Source organism: Sciurus carolinensis, chromosome 2 (assembly GCF_902686445.1).
Source record: "Sciurus carolinensis chromosome 2, mSciCar1.2, whole genome shotgun sequence".
NCBI lineage: Eukaryota > Metazoa > Chordata > Mammalia > Rodentia > Sciuridae > Sciurus > Sciurus carolinensis.
In genome coordinates this window covers 27908461-27923484 of record NC_062214.1, presented here as the reverse complement: position 1 = coordinate 27923484, position 15024 = coordinate 27908461, and the positions used below count along the sequence as shown (strand labels likewise).

Here is a 15024-nt window from a genome sequence, read left to right as displayed (position 1 = left end):
AAGCGCACAGATCACTGCTACACTTGCAGAAGGTGAATTTTGGTTTCAGTTCCAGAAACTAAGTCCACACCACTCACATCACAGACTCAACCCTGCATCTCACCCTAGAAGTTGCCTCCCTGCGTTTCCTTGAAGAAGCTCAGTCCCTTTCCCTTGCCCCTGGGGTTATGTCCCCACCTCTCCCTCCAGAAGCTCACTCCAGCTTTTCCTTACAGGCTTTCAGCTCTCTTATTGTTTGTCCCAACTGCAATCTTTTGTCCCAGCTGGAAGCCGGTTATTCATTTGCCTTCCTTCTGTTGTTTCTGAGGGGAGACCTCCACATAAACACTTTTGTTCTAAGTTCTGAGTTGGCAAAGAAAGGTACACATCATGACAGGTAACTCACACACCTGTTAGAACAAGCATCACAATTTTTTTTTTTTTTTTTCTTTTTGGCAGCAGGGATTGAACCCAGGGGCACATAACCACTGAACTACATTCCCAACTCTTTTTACTTTTGAGACAGGGTCTCACTAAGTTGCTTATAGCATAAATTGCTGCGGCTGGGCTCAAACTTGCAATCCTCCTGCCTCAGCCTCCCTACTCACTGGTACCCTGTAATCCCAGTGATTCATGAGACTGAGGCAGGAGGATCTCGAGTTCAAAGCCAACCTCAGCAACTTGGTGAGGCCCTAAACTCAGTGAGACCCCGATTCTAAATAAAATACAAAATAGGGCTGGGGATGTGGCTCAGTGGTTAAGCGCCCCTGGGTTCAATTGCTGATACCAAAAAACAAACAAAAAATCTTTTGTCTCTGACAAGCAGGCAGTTACAGTTTGTGAAATGGAAAATAACCAAAGTAATGCCATTTTGTTCTGACCTGACTGCATTGTATGCTTGCTTGTAATGTTTTCTTTTCAGTCTCCTGAAGCTGTATCTATGTTGACAGTACAGTGGAATCTTCTGTATCCCTGACTATGGGCCTGATGTATAACAAAAATGGCTGAAATGTGTAATAAAAACAACTCTCTCATGTAATCAAAATGTCTCAACAAGATCTTTTCTGACCTACATGTGCCTCAGTGGTCCTTGTTGTTTTTGTGAATTTTGCCTTTATAAACTCTGTACTTCTAAAATTCAGTTCTTTGAGGCATTAGCCTGCTCCCAGTCACTGCTTGCCTGGCATGCTCATTAAAAAAAACCCTTTTCCCTTTCAATTGGCTCATTTAGCATGGCGGTTTATAATTTTCCCACACCCTGTGACATTCGGAGCTAAGAACCTAAGAGAAACTCCATGACAGGGAGATAGAGATGAAACAGGGCCCCTTTGAAATTAAAATCTGATTTGTTTTAGTTCTTGAACTTTCTCATGCTGAGAATGGAACTAGACAATGACTCCCTGGCCCAGGCTGGCCCAGGCTAGTGCTAAGGAAGTTAAAACGGATCTGTTCCCTGACTAAATCTTCCCTGATTAGCATAGCCTAGCTAAATCTAGTTTCTGCAAACTTAACCGCATTTGGGGGTGGGGGAAATCTAGCTGCTTCTCCCCGAGTTGGATCAAGCTGTTATTAAATTCATTTTTCCTTTCTACATCCTTTCATTTCTTACACAGCTGGTGGCTGGATTCATCCAGCTGGGATCCAGGTAGGTTCCTTGACTTTGCTGGTAACAGGGACTTTAATTTCCATATTATTTACATTTCAAAAGATGTGGCTGGACGGGGGCTTTTAAGAAAAACACTTCTAAACTGTAAAGGTGACAAGTTGACTCTCAATCTTTCAAAAAAGGTTTACATCGAAGGGGCAGGAGATTTACAAATAGATTTCTCCTGGAAAGACTCTAAAGGGGTGAGCACAAAGTCTAGTTCCTTGCTGGGGACAAAGAAAACTCAACTGAACTTTTTATTTACCATGAGAATTGAAACGTTCTTCCCATGGGGTGAAGTAGGGTTTTTATTTTTATTTATTTTTTTGGTCTTCAGAACTCTAACTAGTGTGTTGCCGAAGATAACAGAGTAGACCAGTTCTTAACCATGTGTATTCATGGTAAATTCTAAAACGGGAATGGAGCCCAGAGACCCCCGACGAGCTACACTGAGGACGACAGCGATGCCTACAGCTGTCACCGCCAAGTGGACCAACTGGCTTTGAACTCCGATGCTTGGTTTTTCCTTTCTTAAACCCAAGCCCTTCGCTCCCTCCTTCGGAACACACTCTGTGTTCACCCGAACCTGCGTCTTCCCAATGGCAACTCCTGAGGCTCCACAAGAACCTGTTTTGTACTTTAGTCTCAACACTGATGAGAGACCCGCGATCAGGGTGTCACACGGGAGCCAGAGGGCCGGACTCCACCCTCCAAGACCTGGACGAGAATGTGTCCCCGTTTTTGAGGACTTCCACAGGCACAGGGCCCCTGAAGGAGGACGCGGGTGCCAAAGAGTAAAGGTTCAAACTGCGACTCGGGAGACGGACCAGCCCAGGAAGTCTCCTCCTCGAGTAAAATGGCAACGATCCCACGGCTCGCGGGCGGCACGAAGTCGGACCTCGGGGGTGCTGACGTTAAGTGGGGTGCCCAGGGACTTCGACTTCCTCAGACAGAAAACCCTGGAAGGCAGCACAACCGCTGGCTGGCACTACCCGCGGCCGGACTCGCTAGCCGGAAATGCCGTCGCCGCGTGGCCCCGCGTCCGGAAGTGTTTGCGGAAGTTCTCGCCAAGGCTCCTGGGGAATGTAGTCTTTTTTTTTTTGGAGAGGGGCCGAGGGGCTAGGCACTTCTCCCAGGGACCTGTGGTCTGTTTTCAGCACGGGAATTTTAAGAAAGGAGACTGGGAGGCTGTCGCTACAGTAGCCATTATGCTGGTGAATTTTCCACCGCACGGCCCACAAGCGGCTCCGTGGCGGCCAAGGGGAGCCGGAACCTGCGAGGATCCTGGGAACTGTGATTCCGGCGTGGGTCAGCAGCGATGGCCGGAGGGCCGGGTCCAGCTGGCCCTGGTGAGAGAGAGCGGTAGAGTGTGACTCGTGGGGGCGAGGCAATGGGAGTGACCAGCCCCGAGTCCCAGAGTTGCTGGGCGCTAGAGCTACTCGGACTTTTCTTCCCTGCCTGGGGTGAGCGTGACCTGGAACTCTGATTTCTTTTTTGAAAGGAGTAGAATTATCTTGACCAAGCAATTCCTGGATCGGGAGGACGGTAACAGTCATGCATCCCGGGATTTGTTCAAGCTGTGAGGATGACTTCAGCCAGGGCCAAATAGATAAAATAGTTGAGCATCCTCTGTGGCTGGGGTGGGGCTAGGGCCCTGTGCAGTGACGTTCATTTGAGTCCTGCATCTCTGAATGCCTATGGGAACCCAAGGCTGATCATGAATGCCCAAGTTTTTGTTTTCTGTTTTTATTGGTGGACTAGATATGTCCCAAGTGGTGAATGGGTGGGCGTGGGAGGGAGTGAGTCTCAGGTCTTTATGTGCCTTGGTTTGTTGAGGTGGAAGCGGGAAGTGGGTAGAGGTGAGCCTGACTTTGTCAGATATTCTTGGAGGGCCTTGGGAATGTGTCTTGGATCTGGACGCCCTGGGGCTTTTACTGGGTGGGAGGTACTTTGTCCTTAAGTGATGATGGTGGACTGCACCCTGGCCTACATGTAGGCAGAATTTTGATGGGGTGCAGATCTGTTCCCAGTTTTTGGTTGAGTAGCAGTTACCTATTCTGCTTTGTGGCAGAGATCCCTGATTTGGTTGTAATGTGGGTGGCCGGTTTGACTGATTTCCTCTTTCCTTATCTGCTTTTCTCTCATGTGTTTGGGGGCTAATAGGGGGTTAGGTAGGGTGGGGACCTCCAAGGGCTGTTGGTTGATTATCCAGATCACTTCCAGCATCTGAAGGTACAGGAAAAATTAAAATTCTATTTTTAATTTTTTTGGTAAGGGTAACTTTTGAACCTACCCAGTAGAATTATGCAGTGAACTCCCACAGGCCCATAACCAAATCCAATGTGTTAACTCATGGCCAGTCTCCTTTCATCTATATCCCCTCAACTCCTGCATGTAAATATACTTGGAGAGTTGTCAGACCCCCACTGTTGACATTACCACTGACCCAACTGGCTAAGGGTGTGGCACTGCACAACTAGCATTCAAATCCTGGCAGTTTCTAGCTTTGTCTTGAGCTAGATATGTAACTCTGCCTCAGTTCATCACAAGACCTATTGCGTGGAGCTTCTGGGAGGTAGAACTTGTTTGGTGACTGGAATCCTCTGGTATATAGAAAGAGTGCAGAAAGTGTTAACGAATACTAATAATTACAACTTGAGGCCCAAACACATTTAAAGGATGAATATGTAATGGCAGCAGGTCAGGGCGGGGCAGGGCAAGGCTGTATTCTGATGCCCACACCTGGCTCTGTCTCCCAGAAACTGTCTCCATTCTTCTCTTCTCTGACAGATGTGTGGCTTTTTTTTTTTTTTACAAACTGGGGTTTAACCCAGGGGCACTTTGCCACTGAGCTACCTCCCCAGCCATTTTTATTGTTTTATTTTTAATTTTGAGACAGAGGTCTTATTAAATTGCTGAAGGCCTCACTGAGGCTATTCTTGAACTTGGAATCCTCCTGTCTTGAACGTGCAATTCTTCTGTCTCAGCCTCCTGAGTCACTGGGATTACAGGTGTGCACCCGGATTTTTTTTTTTTTTTTTTTTTTTTTTAAGAAGAGGTGCTTCTTCATTTTAAACTTGAGGATTTCTCCTTTGGCTGCTGGGGTCCAGGAGACAATCCTGAAGCTCACATGCCTGTTTTCTCCTAAGGTCTACTTTTTCGGATCCCTACCTGCCAGGAAAGGACTATCTGTAGAGACTTCTGGGCTCTTGGCAACCTCCTTTCGGGTGGGTACCTCTTAACCTTTCACCTTGTAGAGTCTTCTCTGCTCCAAATCATGGGTGAATCTGCTTTGCTTATCCTGATGTCTTGTGCTTTGCAATGTCCCATTGAGGTTCCAGGCTCTCCTTTTTCCCCCGGGGCTGTTTTGAGGGCGAGGGCTTTGACAGGGAATATGCCTCTAGACCTGTGCTCTTGTTCAGGTTCCCACCATCCTGTGCCAACATCATTTCATCATGGCTGCTGGATTCCCAGGGCTTTGTCAGCTGCTCTGAAAATCAAAATTAAAAAAAAAATGATGGTAACTGCCATTGATTGGGCCATTGTTCTGTGCCAGGCACTGGGCTCTCCAGACATCATAATATTTTATTCCCTCAACAATTTGAAAGTTAGAAGTCAGGATTGCCATTTTATAGACGTGGCACGGTATAGAGGTAAAGAAACTTTTACCCGTGTGACACGGCTGGGTCAGGTGGAATTGGCATTTAGAGCCTTGTCAGTTTACCCAAACTTTGAGCATTCTTTCTGTGCTGTTACCTTTTTCCTGCTCAGCATCCCTGCCTGTTCTCTATGGCAAGTGCAGGACTGTGTCCTAGGTACCCTCACAGATCATAGCACATTGATATGCCAATCAGTAGTGAGGACCGGGGCGAGGTGAGAATGGGTTTTTGGCTTTAGGACCTTATAGTAGCATTTTTTTAATTATTCATCAAATACCCTGGCATTCCTCCTATGTGGCCTCTCCTTAAGGGTAGATACCTCTTACCCTGGTGAACTCAGGGATGGTCATGTGATTTGATTTGCCAGTGAGCTGTGGTCAGAAATCTCTCTTTGGATAGGATTTTTACTTTTTATTTTTATTTTACTTTTTGGTACTAGGGATTAAAGTCAGGAGCCTTCTATCAGTGAGTGGCATCCCAAGCCTTTTTATTTTTTTGAGATCTTTGTAAAGTTGTCAAGGGTATTGCTCAGCAACTTTGAGGCTAATCACAGCCTGAAACCTGTTATCCTCCTGTCTCAGCCTCCCAGGTTGCTGGGATTACAGGCATATGCCACTGTGGCTGGCAGCAGAGAAGTTTTAAGAGCCCATGAATGGTTCTCCACCTTTTATCTCCCTCTTCCACTTCTGCTCACCATTTCCAAATAGAGTCTGCTGTTAGCCTTGGTCCTGGAGTGAAGATGACCTATGGCACAATTATAGTTGGCAGATATGGAGGCTGAGGAAGAAATCTTCATCCTGTCAAGCACTGACGTTTTGAAACCTGGTTTGTTACTATAGAACATTCTCTTAATGAGACTCAAGAATTCTAGGCTTGGCTCTGACACTCAGTGGCTGTGTAATGTTAAGGTCAAAGAAGCCCAACTCTTAGATGCTTCAGTTTCCTCCTCTGTAAGATGGGAAGATCAACAGTATCTACATCTGGGCTGTGTCGTGGAGAGTAATGGAACTCTGTGCCTAGTGTAGCACCTGCCTTGTAACATTAGCTACAGGTACCAATTTTGCTAGGAGAAAGAAGGCTGTTGTGCTGTAGTAATATGTGACCCACGAGTCTCAGTGGCTCACACAGCAATCTAACCTTAAACCCAATCTTTTTACTCCTTTTGTGTAGGTTGTAGCTCTTATCATGATCTTTTACAGGAGAACCTACATCCCTTTTCAGGACATGCTGTTCTCAGGAGAGCGATGATGGAATCAGGCAATGCTTAGAAGTAGCACTGTTACTTTCACTCGCATTTCATCGTCTAAGGCAAGTCACAAGACCAAGCCTGATAATGGGCAAGGATGGGATCCTTGCTGAAGTACAGTCCTGTTGTACAGAAACAATAACCGGGGACAGTGATAAAATCGATCACAAAGACCTGTTTTATTCTAGTCACTAGCAAAATGACAGAGGTACATTCCTTGTTACAAGAAGTTCACAGTCTAGTAAAAGCCATATAAATTCTAAAAACATGTAGTGGAGTTGCAGTACAGTGTGACTAAGGTTAGAGGCCCATGTTGGACAGAAGAGGAGGTGAGCATCTCTGCTTGTGGTATTGGGGATGGATCACAGGAGCATCTCAGGGGAACCCCAGTTATTCTCAGAAGGGTACTAGCAATAGCAGTTTCTTGGGTTTAGGTTCTGGACAAGGTATCCGAGGAACTCCTGCATGTGGTCTTCCTCCTAACACCACCATGTGGTCTAATACCACCTGCCTCTTTCAGGACCCTGCAAATCAAGTACTTAGACTTGGACCCCTCAGAAGCTGTGAATACACATGTCTGATAAAGTTATGTGGTCTGCACACACAGAAATGGAAAGGGGGGTTATATTTAGAGAGTCATCATGAGACCTGAAGCTCTCCTGAGTTTAGACCCCCCAAGCTCTGTGGAGTACAGAGACACTGAGGATTGAACATTCATGGGACCTCGGCCTGGGGGAGTTAGAAGGTGAATCCTGCATGTCCTGATTGGTCTGGGAGGAGACATTCAGAGGCTCCTTCTCCACAGGCATTATGCCGTATTCTGTCTTCTCTCTAACTCAGGTTTCAAAGAGCAGAGACCGATCCAAAACGTGGAATTTGAATCTGAGATGCAAAGAGGGAAGAAAGTATAAGTCTTGAAAGGTAAGGGAGAGTGGCAGGAGACAGTTGAGGGCCTACAGGCTGGAAAAGAATGAAAGCAGAAAATCAGGGAGCCCCTGTAGATGGAAACTCCATGTTTGTTGAATGGGGAGGGTGTGAAAGGTTGGGATCCTTGCTGGAGAGTCATAGGCTTAGGGACCACAATAAAGGCCCAGCAATATTACATGGCTTCTCCAGCCCACAGACCCTGGAAGCATGGAAATGAGATGGGCTTTTACACTTAGGGTTGGAAGTGGTCACTGCAGCAGCAAAAATCCATCTTGAGGTGAAATAACATCTATCTGTGCCTCCAATGGAACTTCAAGGATACTCTGGACTGACTGTGAGGCCATGGTGTTGCCTGGTCCCTCTGCCCTGGGAGATCAGAAGCAGGAGAAGGTTTTACCTTCAAAAATGGGGAAGATATGGAGACCATGAAGTAACTGACTCAAAATCACAAGGCAGAAGGTAAGAATTTTTGATGGGATGGACAGGTGAAATGGGGGCCAAATATCCAGCTTCACCAGAGAATGTTTTAGGTCACAGCTGAGTAAACTGGCTACTTACCCCATCCTGAGGCTCAGAAGAGCTGCCTCCTGAGCATCATGGGAGTTCTGCTCTTATGGCCTCTTTTTCTTCCCTTAGGTTTGCCATCTAACAATATTGACTGACTCCAAAAAAAGGAGGGAAAGCCCCAGATGCTGGTGAGCTGTGGTTCTTTCCTCCTTCCTCCATCTTGAATTGCTGCCTCCTTTAAGGAACAGACATATATTCTCTTGCTTGAGAAGGAAGAAGGCAGCCAACATTTAGGCAGATGAGGTAAGCATTAGGGGCTTTCTTGAAAATGGCTGTCAGCCAGACATGATGGCACACACCTGTGTTCCCACCTACTAGGGAGGCTGAGGCAGGAGGATCACACAGGTTCAAGGTGAGCCTTTCCATCCCCTAATACCACAAGTGGACAAAGCAACAGACAAGGATTTTACAGATGTCATTTAGAACCTAAGCTCTGCTGGGTGTAGAGGTACACCCCTGTAATCCCAGCGGCTTGGGAGACTGAGGCAGGAGGATGGCAAGTGAGCCAGAAACTTAGTGAGACCCTGTCTCTAAATTTAAAAAAAAGGAGGGGGGTGGCTTGGAATGTGACTCAGTGGTAAAGTGCCCCTGGGTTCAATCCCTGGTACCAAAAATAAATAAATAAATAAATAAATAAAACAAGATAAAATTTTTTTGATACCAGGAATTGAACCCATGGGTGCTTAGCCACTGAGCCACATCTCCATCCCGTTTTTTATAATTTATTTAGAGACATGGTCTCACAAAGTTGCTTAGGGCCTCGCTAAGTTGCTGAGGCTAACCTGGAACTTGCGATCCTCCTGCTTGGCCTCCTGAGCTGCTGGGATTATGGGCGTGCACCACTGTGCCTGACAAAATAAGAATTTTTTTTTCTTTTTGGGTACCAGGGATTGAACTCAGGGGCACTGGACCACTGAACCACATCCCCAGCCCTATTTTGTATTTTATTTAGAGACAGGGTCTCAATGAGTTTCTTAGCACCTCACTGTTGCTGGGGCTGACTTTGAACTTGTGATCCTCCTGTCTCTGCCTCCCGAGCTGCTGGGATTACAGGTGTGTGCCACTGTGCCTGGCCCAAAATAAGAATTAAAAAAAAATGTTTTCTAATATTTTCTCCACTAAATCCTCACCTTCCCCTGGTGCCCAGCATAAGCTGCACATCCTTGATGGTTGTTTTTCTTCTCTTGCCCCATCTTCTGTCCTTCTATCTCTGAATCTCTCCCTTTCAGAGCCTCAAGGTCACTCCTGAACACTGCTTCATTTTTCTATTGACACACACATTGTTTCTCCCAAGAAATCATAAGATTTTGAAGGTCTGGAATTTGTTTTGTGTCACTTATGTGCTAAACAGATTTTATCAGAAAGCCAGGGATGTAGTCATGCCCAGAAAAAGTTTTTTAGAGAAGCATATACTTGGAAATGAAATAGATCAAATTCTCGAATGTCCAGGCTTTCCAGGGCCAGGGAGCTGTGGTCCTCATAAGGGAGAAAGTGGTGGTGGCTTAGCGTATATTTACTTCTTTTTATAGGTACCAGTTACATTCAGGAGTATGACTGTGATCTTCAGGGAGTCAGAGTGGAAAACACTGAGCACTGAGCAGAGGAACCTATGCAAAGAAGCAATGCTGGAAAACTCCTGAAATGGCTCATGTTGGGTAATGCTGTTTTCTTTCCTTTCCTTAATTCCATAGAGGTTTATTGATCCTCTACTGTCTTCCTTCCAGAAAATATTCTAGACACATAAAACATATTTATACATGAAATAACGATCCCTGCCCCATTAGGGTTACTTTCTAGAGTAAGGCTGAACAGATAGTAAACAAAGGCTTCATATACCAGCGTATGAAGCGATAATCCCCTCAGAGTAAGAATAATAAGAGAAAGCAGGGTAAGTGGTATTGAGTGTGATAGGGTGTTTTTGTCAACTTTTTCACTGCTGTGGCTAAAAGATCTGACCAGAGGAAAAATTGGGGGGCTCATGGTTTCAGAGGTTTCAGTCCAAGGACGGCTCCATTCCTCAGGGCTAGAGGTGAGGTTGAATATCATGGCAGACGAGTGTGGCACAGGGAAGTAGCTCACATGGTGATCAGGAGGCAGAGAGAGGGACTCAACTCACCAGATACAAATATATACCCTAAAGCCACGACCCCAAATGCCCACCTTCTTCAGCCACACCCTACCGGCCTTCACTTACCACTCAGTTAATCCTATCAGGGGATTAATTCGCTGATATGTTTAAGACTCTCACAACCCAGTTACTTCTCTGAACCTTCTTGCATTGTCTCACATGAGAGCTTTTGGGGGGCACCTCACATCTAAACCATAACACAGGGTGACTAGCTGAATTTTTTTTTTTTTTTTTTTTTTTGGTATTCAGTATTGAACCCAGGAATGCTTTACCACTGAGCTACATCCCCAGCCCCCAATCCCCCTTTTAAAATATTTTTATTTTGAGACAGGATCTCACTAAGTTGTTTAGGATCTCACTAAGTTGTTTAGGGTCTCACTAAGTTGATAAGGCTGGCTTCACACTTGTGATCCTGCCTCAGCCTCCTGAGTTGCTGAGATCATAGGCCTGTGTCACTGTGCTTGGCTTTGGCTGGCTAAACTTTGAAATCGTATACCTGAAATCATTGAGGAAGTGACATTTGACCAAAGGCAAAATGTGGTGATAGTGGTGGCTTAGATGATTTTAGTAGAAGGAATAGACTAATTATAATGGCAGCTGTTTACAGAGCAGAGTGCTTGCTTGAGGGGTTCCCTGTCAGACACATAGAAGTTGTTTCTGGTATGGACTTTCTGTGTTTTAATAGAAAATGTCACATGTAAAAATGGAATATAGAAGAGTTACTGGTGGGAAACAAATTGTGTTGTTTGTATATTACCAATTGCAGGCTTGGTGGTAAGACCCTCTCCATCCCAGACAATGCAGCAGAACTCAGCAGCCTGGCTGGGGCTCCTCTAACCGAAAACTCCCTTTTTACAGCAGAGCCAAAGCCAGAAACCTCCCCTTGTTCCTCCTGCCTTGTGGCTTTCTCCTGCCAGCAGTTCCTCAGCCAACGGGTGCTTCAGATCTTTCCAGAGTCATGTGCAGAAGGTTTCTTCCCTCCGGAAGATTCCAGCCTAGGGTGTCAGAAGCAGTAGGAGCAACAGCCATGCTGTTAGAGTGAAAGCATCAAAATTGAGAGTCAGAGGTAGCGTCATATCCTTGTGTGTGAGGATGCAGAAGAGAGACACCTTGAGGACATCACCCAGTACATTCCAAGGACGGTCTGCAAGTCCTAGAGAAGTCAGCGCAGTGGTAGAATCAGAGCCCTCCTCAGCCCAAAGGGTTGACCTTGTGTAACAGGACAAAGGGTCGAAGGAGTTGGAAACCTTGGGATTTGGAGCAGAGTCAGCTGTAGAGAGTGCGAGCCAGACTGTAGCCCAAGGCAACTTCATTACAAAAGCCAGGACCCTCCTGGGCAAGTCCTGTTTGCAGAGATTGTGGGTGAGGCTTTACAGACATCATCAGATGCCACTGAGTCTTTAACCAGAAGCTTAGCCTCAACAGACACCCGAGAGCACATTCAGAAGAGGAACCTTTCTTGTGCAGGGAGTGGGGCAAAGCTTTAGAAAGAAGTCCATCCTCAGTTGACATCAGCAGACTCCCTCAGGGGAGAAGTCCTGCGTTTACAGCGAGTGCAGGCAAGGCTTTAGCCAGAGGCCATCCTTCTTCAGACACCAGAGGACACACCCAGGTGAGAAATCCTCCATGTGTCTGCAGTGTGGACGAGGCTTCGGGGATAAGTGGACCCTCAGAAACCACCAGAGGCCACACCCAGGGGAGAAGCCTCTGTTTGCAGGGAGTGTGGGTGAAGAGTTTGCTGCAAATCAACCCTCATTGAACAAAAGAAGGCACACTCAGGAGAGAAGCCTCTCGTGTGCACTGCGTGTGGGTAAGGTTTTAGCTACACCTCCTTGTCCACAAGAAGACACTTGGGGAAAAGCAAGGTTTTAGGCAGAAGTCAAATCGCATCAGACACCAGAAGACACACTGAGAGGAGAAGTCTTGTACGTGCAGGAATCCTGGGCAAGACGTGAGCCCTCAGTCACACTTCATCTCACACCAGAGAGACACACCAGAAGTGGTCCACACGTGCGTGTGGAGTATGAGTGATGTTTCAGAGGTGTGTCACCCCTCTTAGGCATGGAAAGACTCGTGGAGGAGAGGAGCCGCATGAGTGTACAGCATGGATAGCTCTGTAGCCGCAGGTCAGTCTCACTGCACACAAGAGGGCATGCTTAGGGGGAAAGATTCGTGTGTGCAGGGACTGTGGCAACATCCAGTGACAGCCCTGGAGAATAAGTGTCACAGGTTCAGGGTGCTGGTGAGCATCAGCCAAAGAGTGAAAGTCAGCACAAGAGGGCCATCTGTGGTCACACGCCACAGGGAGAATCCATTGAGTGGGGATGCCATGGACCCTGCCCAGGTGACCTTTCAGGGCTGACACCCCAGCAGCTTGAGAGAAAAGGACTGCTGCTTGCAGAGATGGGTTTAGTTCTAGCACCAGCTCTCAGCCACAGGGAGCTACAGACCCTGGGCTCTGCCCTTTCCCAGGAGGAGCACTTGACCAATCACCTATTGATGCCAGCAGGTAAAACCTCACCCGTTCCAAGGATCATTCCAGATCCAGAGGTCCCCTCTGGACTGAATGATCTCTCAGTTGCCCATACATTGCAGGTCAACCTCTTCCTCTGCCCAGTCCGGCCCTCACTCCACGGTGAACCCCGATTCTCCATCTCTGTTTCAGCAGGGAACCTAATCTAGCACCTGATGTGTGTAAGGTGTGGATGAGGCTTAGGCCATGCCATCCCTCAGCAAATGCCAGAGTATACAGAGAAGCAACTCTGGGGGTGCTGGACAGGAAGGGACTGGCAGGGACTTAGGGAAGAGGCACACTTGCCAGAGAACAGCTTTTTCGGTAAAAGCGTTACACAGGGCGATGTGAGATGTGTTAGCAATGTGTTAAACCTCATCTGCAACAGGATACGCTCAGCAGCTGGGCTGTGTGCGCAGGGTTTGTAGGTGGAGCTTTACCCTGATTCTCCTCTTCAGCAGACAAGAGGGCAGAGTCCTGCCACCCTAAATCTTTGCCTCGCCCATCTCTGAGGGCGTTTCAGCAGAAGCCTTGACCCTACTGTGAATGAGAGTAAAGATGGCAGTAACAATTACATAGACATTTTCCAACTTTTTGTAATCAGATGGAATAAAAAAGTAGGTGTTATTTAAGTAATCAAAGAATGATCCACTTGTTTTCTTTTCATACACCAGTTCTTTGCCATGGTTTCTTACCCTTTGTTCTGGTCATATTCTCTTAAATTAAAAGCTTAGACCGTGGACACTTATCACTTATCTTACCAGAAAGGTCAAGGAATTCAAATTCACGGCCTGGGGTTCTGGCTTGGGATTGAACCCTTGAGAATCCATGGAATGGATTTCTTGGAGAATCTAGTCCTTTGCATGAGAGGAAGTGATTAGATTATGGGAGACAGACCACCTACAGGGAGGGAATTTTGCAGCCTCCAGGGTCTGGGTGGCCTCCCCACTTGCTTTGGCTTCTGTGAAAGCTCTCTCCTGGGTGTCCTTCCTTCTGCTTCTCCTGAATCCTCCTCTACCCCCTGAAGGATGTCTGTTCCTCAGTTGTCCATTCATGTCCTCCGGTGCCAGGGAGTCTTTAGTCACATCCCCTCTGCAGCTTTCTGGACTCCAGGGACAGGTCCTTTAGATAGGCCCATCTGCTCTCCAGGCACGAGTCAGTGCTTCCAAACTCACAGCCACTCTCATGTCAGCAATGTGTCGAAGACCCCCACGTGCAGCTGCAAATGTCCCCTCAGCTCTCTCATCCTAGGATCCAGTTCTGCTAATGGCGCCCCAGGTCATCCCTCTAACTGACCCAGGACAACCTTGCCATACCCCTCCATTGTTTGTCACACAAGGATCTTCCCTTTAGCCACGCCCTTTCCTCTTTTCCCTGAACCCAAATTGTTCAGATTTTTGACAACTCTGTATGCCCTGGCTCTGGTTCTGTTTGGGCCAATAGCTAGTCTGGAAAGGGGCTGCCTAGGCTTCAGCAAATTTGCCCAACTGGAGTTTGCCAGATCTACACAATGGGTATCAGTCTTGGAGAGTCAGAAAAAGCAGTGTTTTTATATCCCATCAGAGGATGGGGCAGAAAAGTGAGCCAAAAGGGAGGCCCTAGCTCCAAGGCCTCTACCTCTACCCTGTCTGTGAAGTCGGCTTTCCAGTGACTTCTCAGCAGCAGCTCTTGGGAAGGGTGTGAATGCCTGGGAATGCGGAGCCCTGCTCCGTCACATTTCCCTCCCTGTCCCTTTGCTAGAACTACCCTTATAGCACAAGCACTCTGCTTCTGATCCGAACTGGAAGGCTTGGAGGGAGGGAAACATGTCTATGGGGATGTATTCTCTAGGGGTTTGAAGAATGATTATCTTGTTCAGATAATCCCAATACCTCTTCTTGTGTCCTGTCATTGGGAAAGACAAAGATGAAAATTATGCACATTTTTAAAAAATTATACACTTTTTTTTTTGATATGGGGGATTGAACTCGGGGACACTTAACCACTGAGCTACATCCCCAGCCATTTTTGAGACAGGATCTTGCTATATTTGCTTAGAGACTTGCTAAGTTGCTTACGGCCTTGCAAAATTGCTAAGGCTGGCCTTGAACTTGTGATCCTTCTGCCTCAGCTTCCTTAGTTGTTGGGATTACAGGCATGCACCACCACACCTGGCTAGATTTCTTTAAAAAATTGAATCCCCACTAACAGGTAGGAACTTCAGAAGTGGATCAGGGGAAGGATTGTCAGTCCTAGTCTAACCAAGGGATAGGAGTAAAGAGGTCATCTTTGTATCTTGGAAAGTGACTTCTCTGGGATACTGCTCACTGGTGACTTTGTCTCTTGCAAGGGCTGTTGGAATCAGGGCCCCTTCACCCTGAG

The 15024-nt window shown here is 46.9% G+C and overlaps 2 long non-coding RNA genes across 4 annotated transcripts; both read left to right on the top strand.

Moving 5' to 3' along the window:
* Positions 1 to 2745: 2745 nt before the first annotated feature.
* Positions 2746 to 6852, top strand: LOC124978212 (uncharacterized). Its single transcript, XR_007107339.1, has 3 exons — positions 2746 to 3087; positions 4774 to 4851; positions 6483 to 6852. It is a non-coding gene; the product is annotated as an uncharacterized LOC124978212 (long non-coding RNA).
* A 12-nt stretch (positions 6853 to 6864) lies between these two features.
* On the top strand, positions 6865 to 13298 carry LOC124978211 (uncharacterized). Of its 3 annotated transcripts, XR_007107337.1 has the most exons (6): positions 6865 to 7274; positions 7370 to 7450; positions 7693 to 7915; positions 8093 to 8266; positions 9553 to 9678; positions 11010 to 13298. It is a non-coding gene; the product is annotated as an uncharacterized LOC124978211 (long non-coding RNA). The 3 variants fall into 3 exon arrangements; XR_007107336.1 differs by having other exon boundaries at positions 6865 to 7450; XR_007107338.1 differs by having other exon boundaries at positions 6865 to 7450; positions 10918 to 13298.
* The last annotated feature ends 1726 nt before the right edge of the window (positions 13299 to 15024 follow it).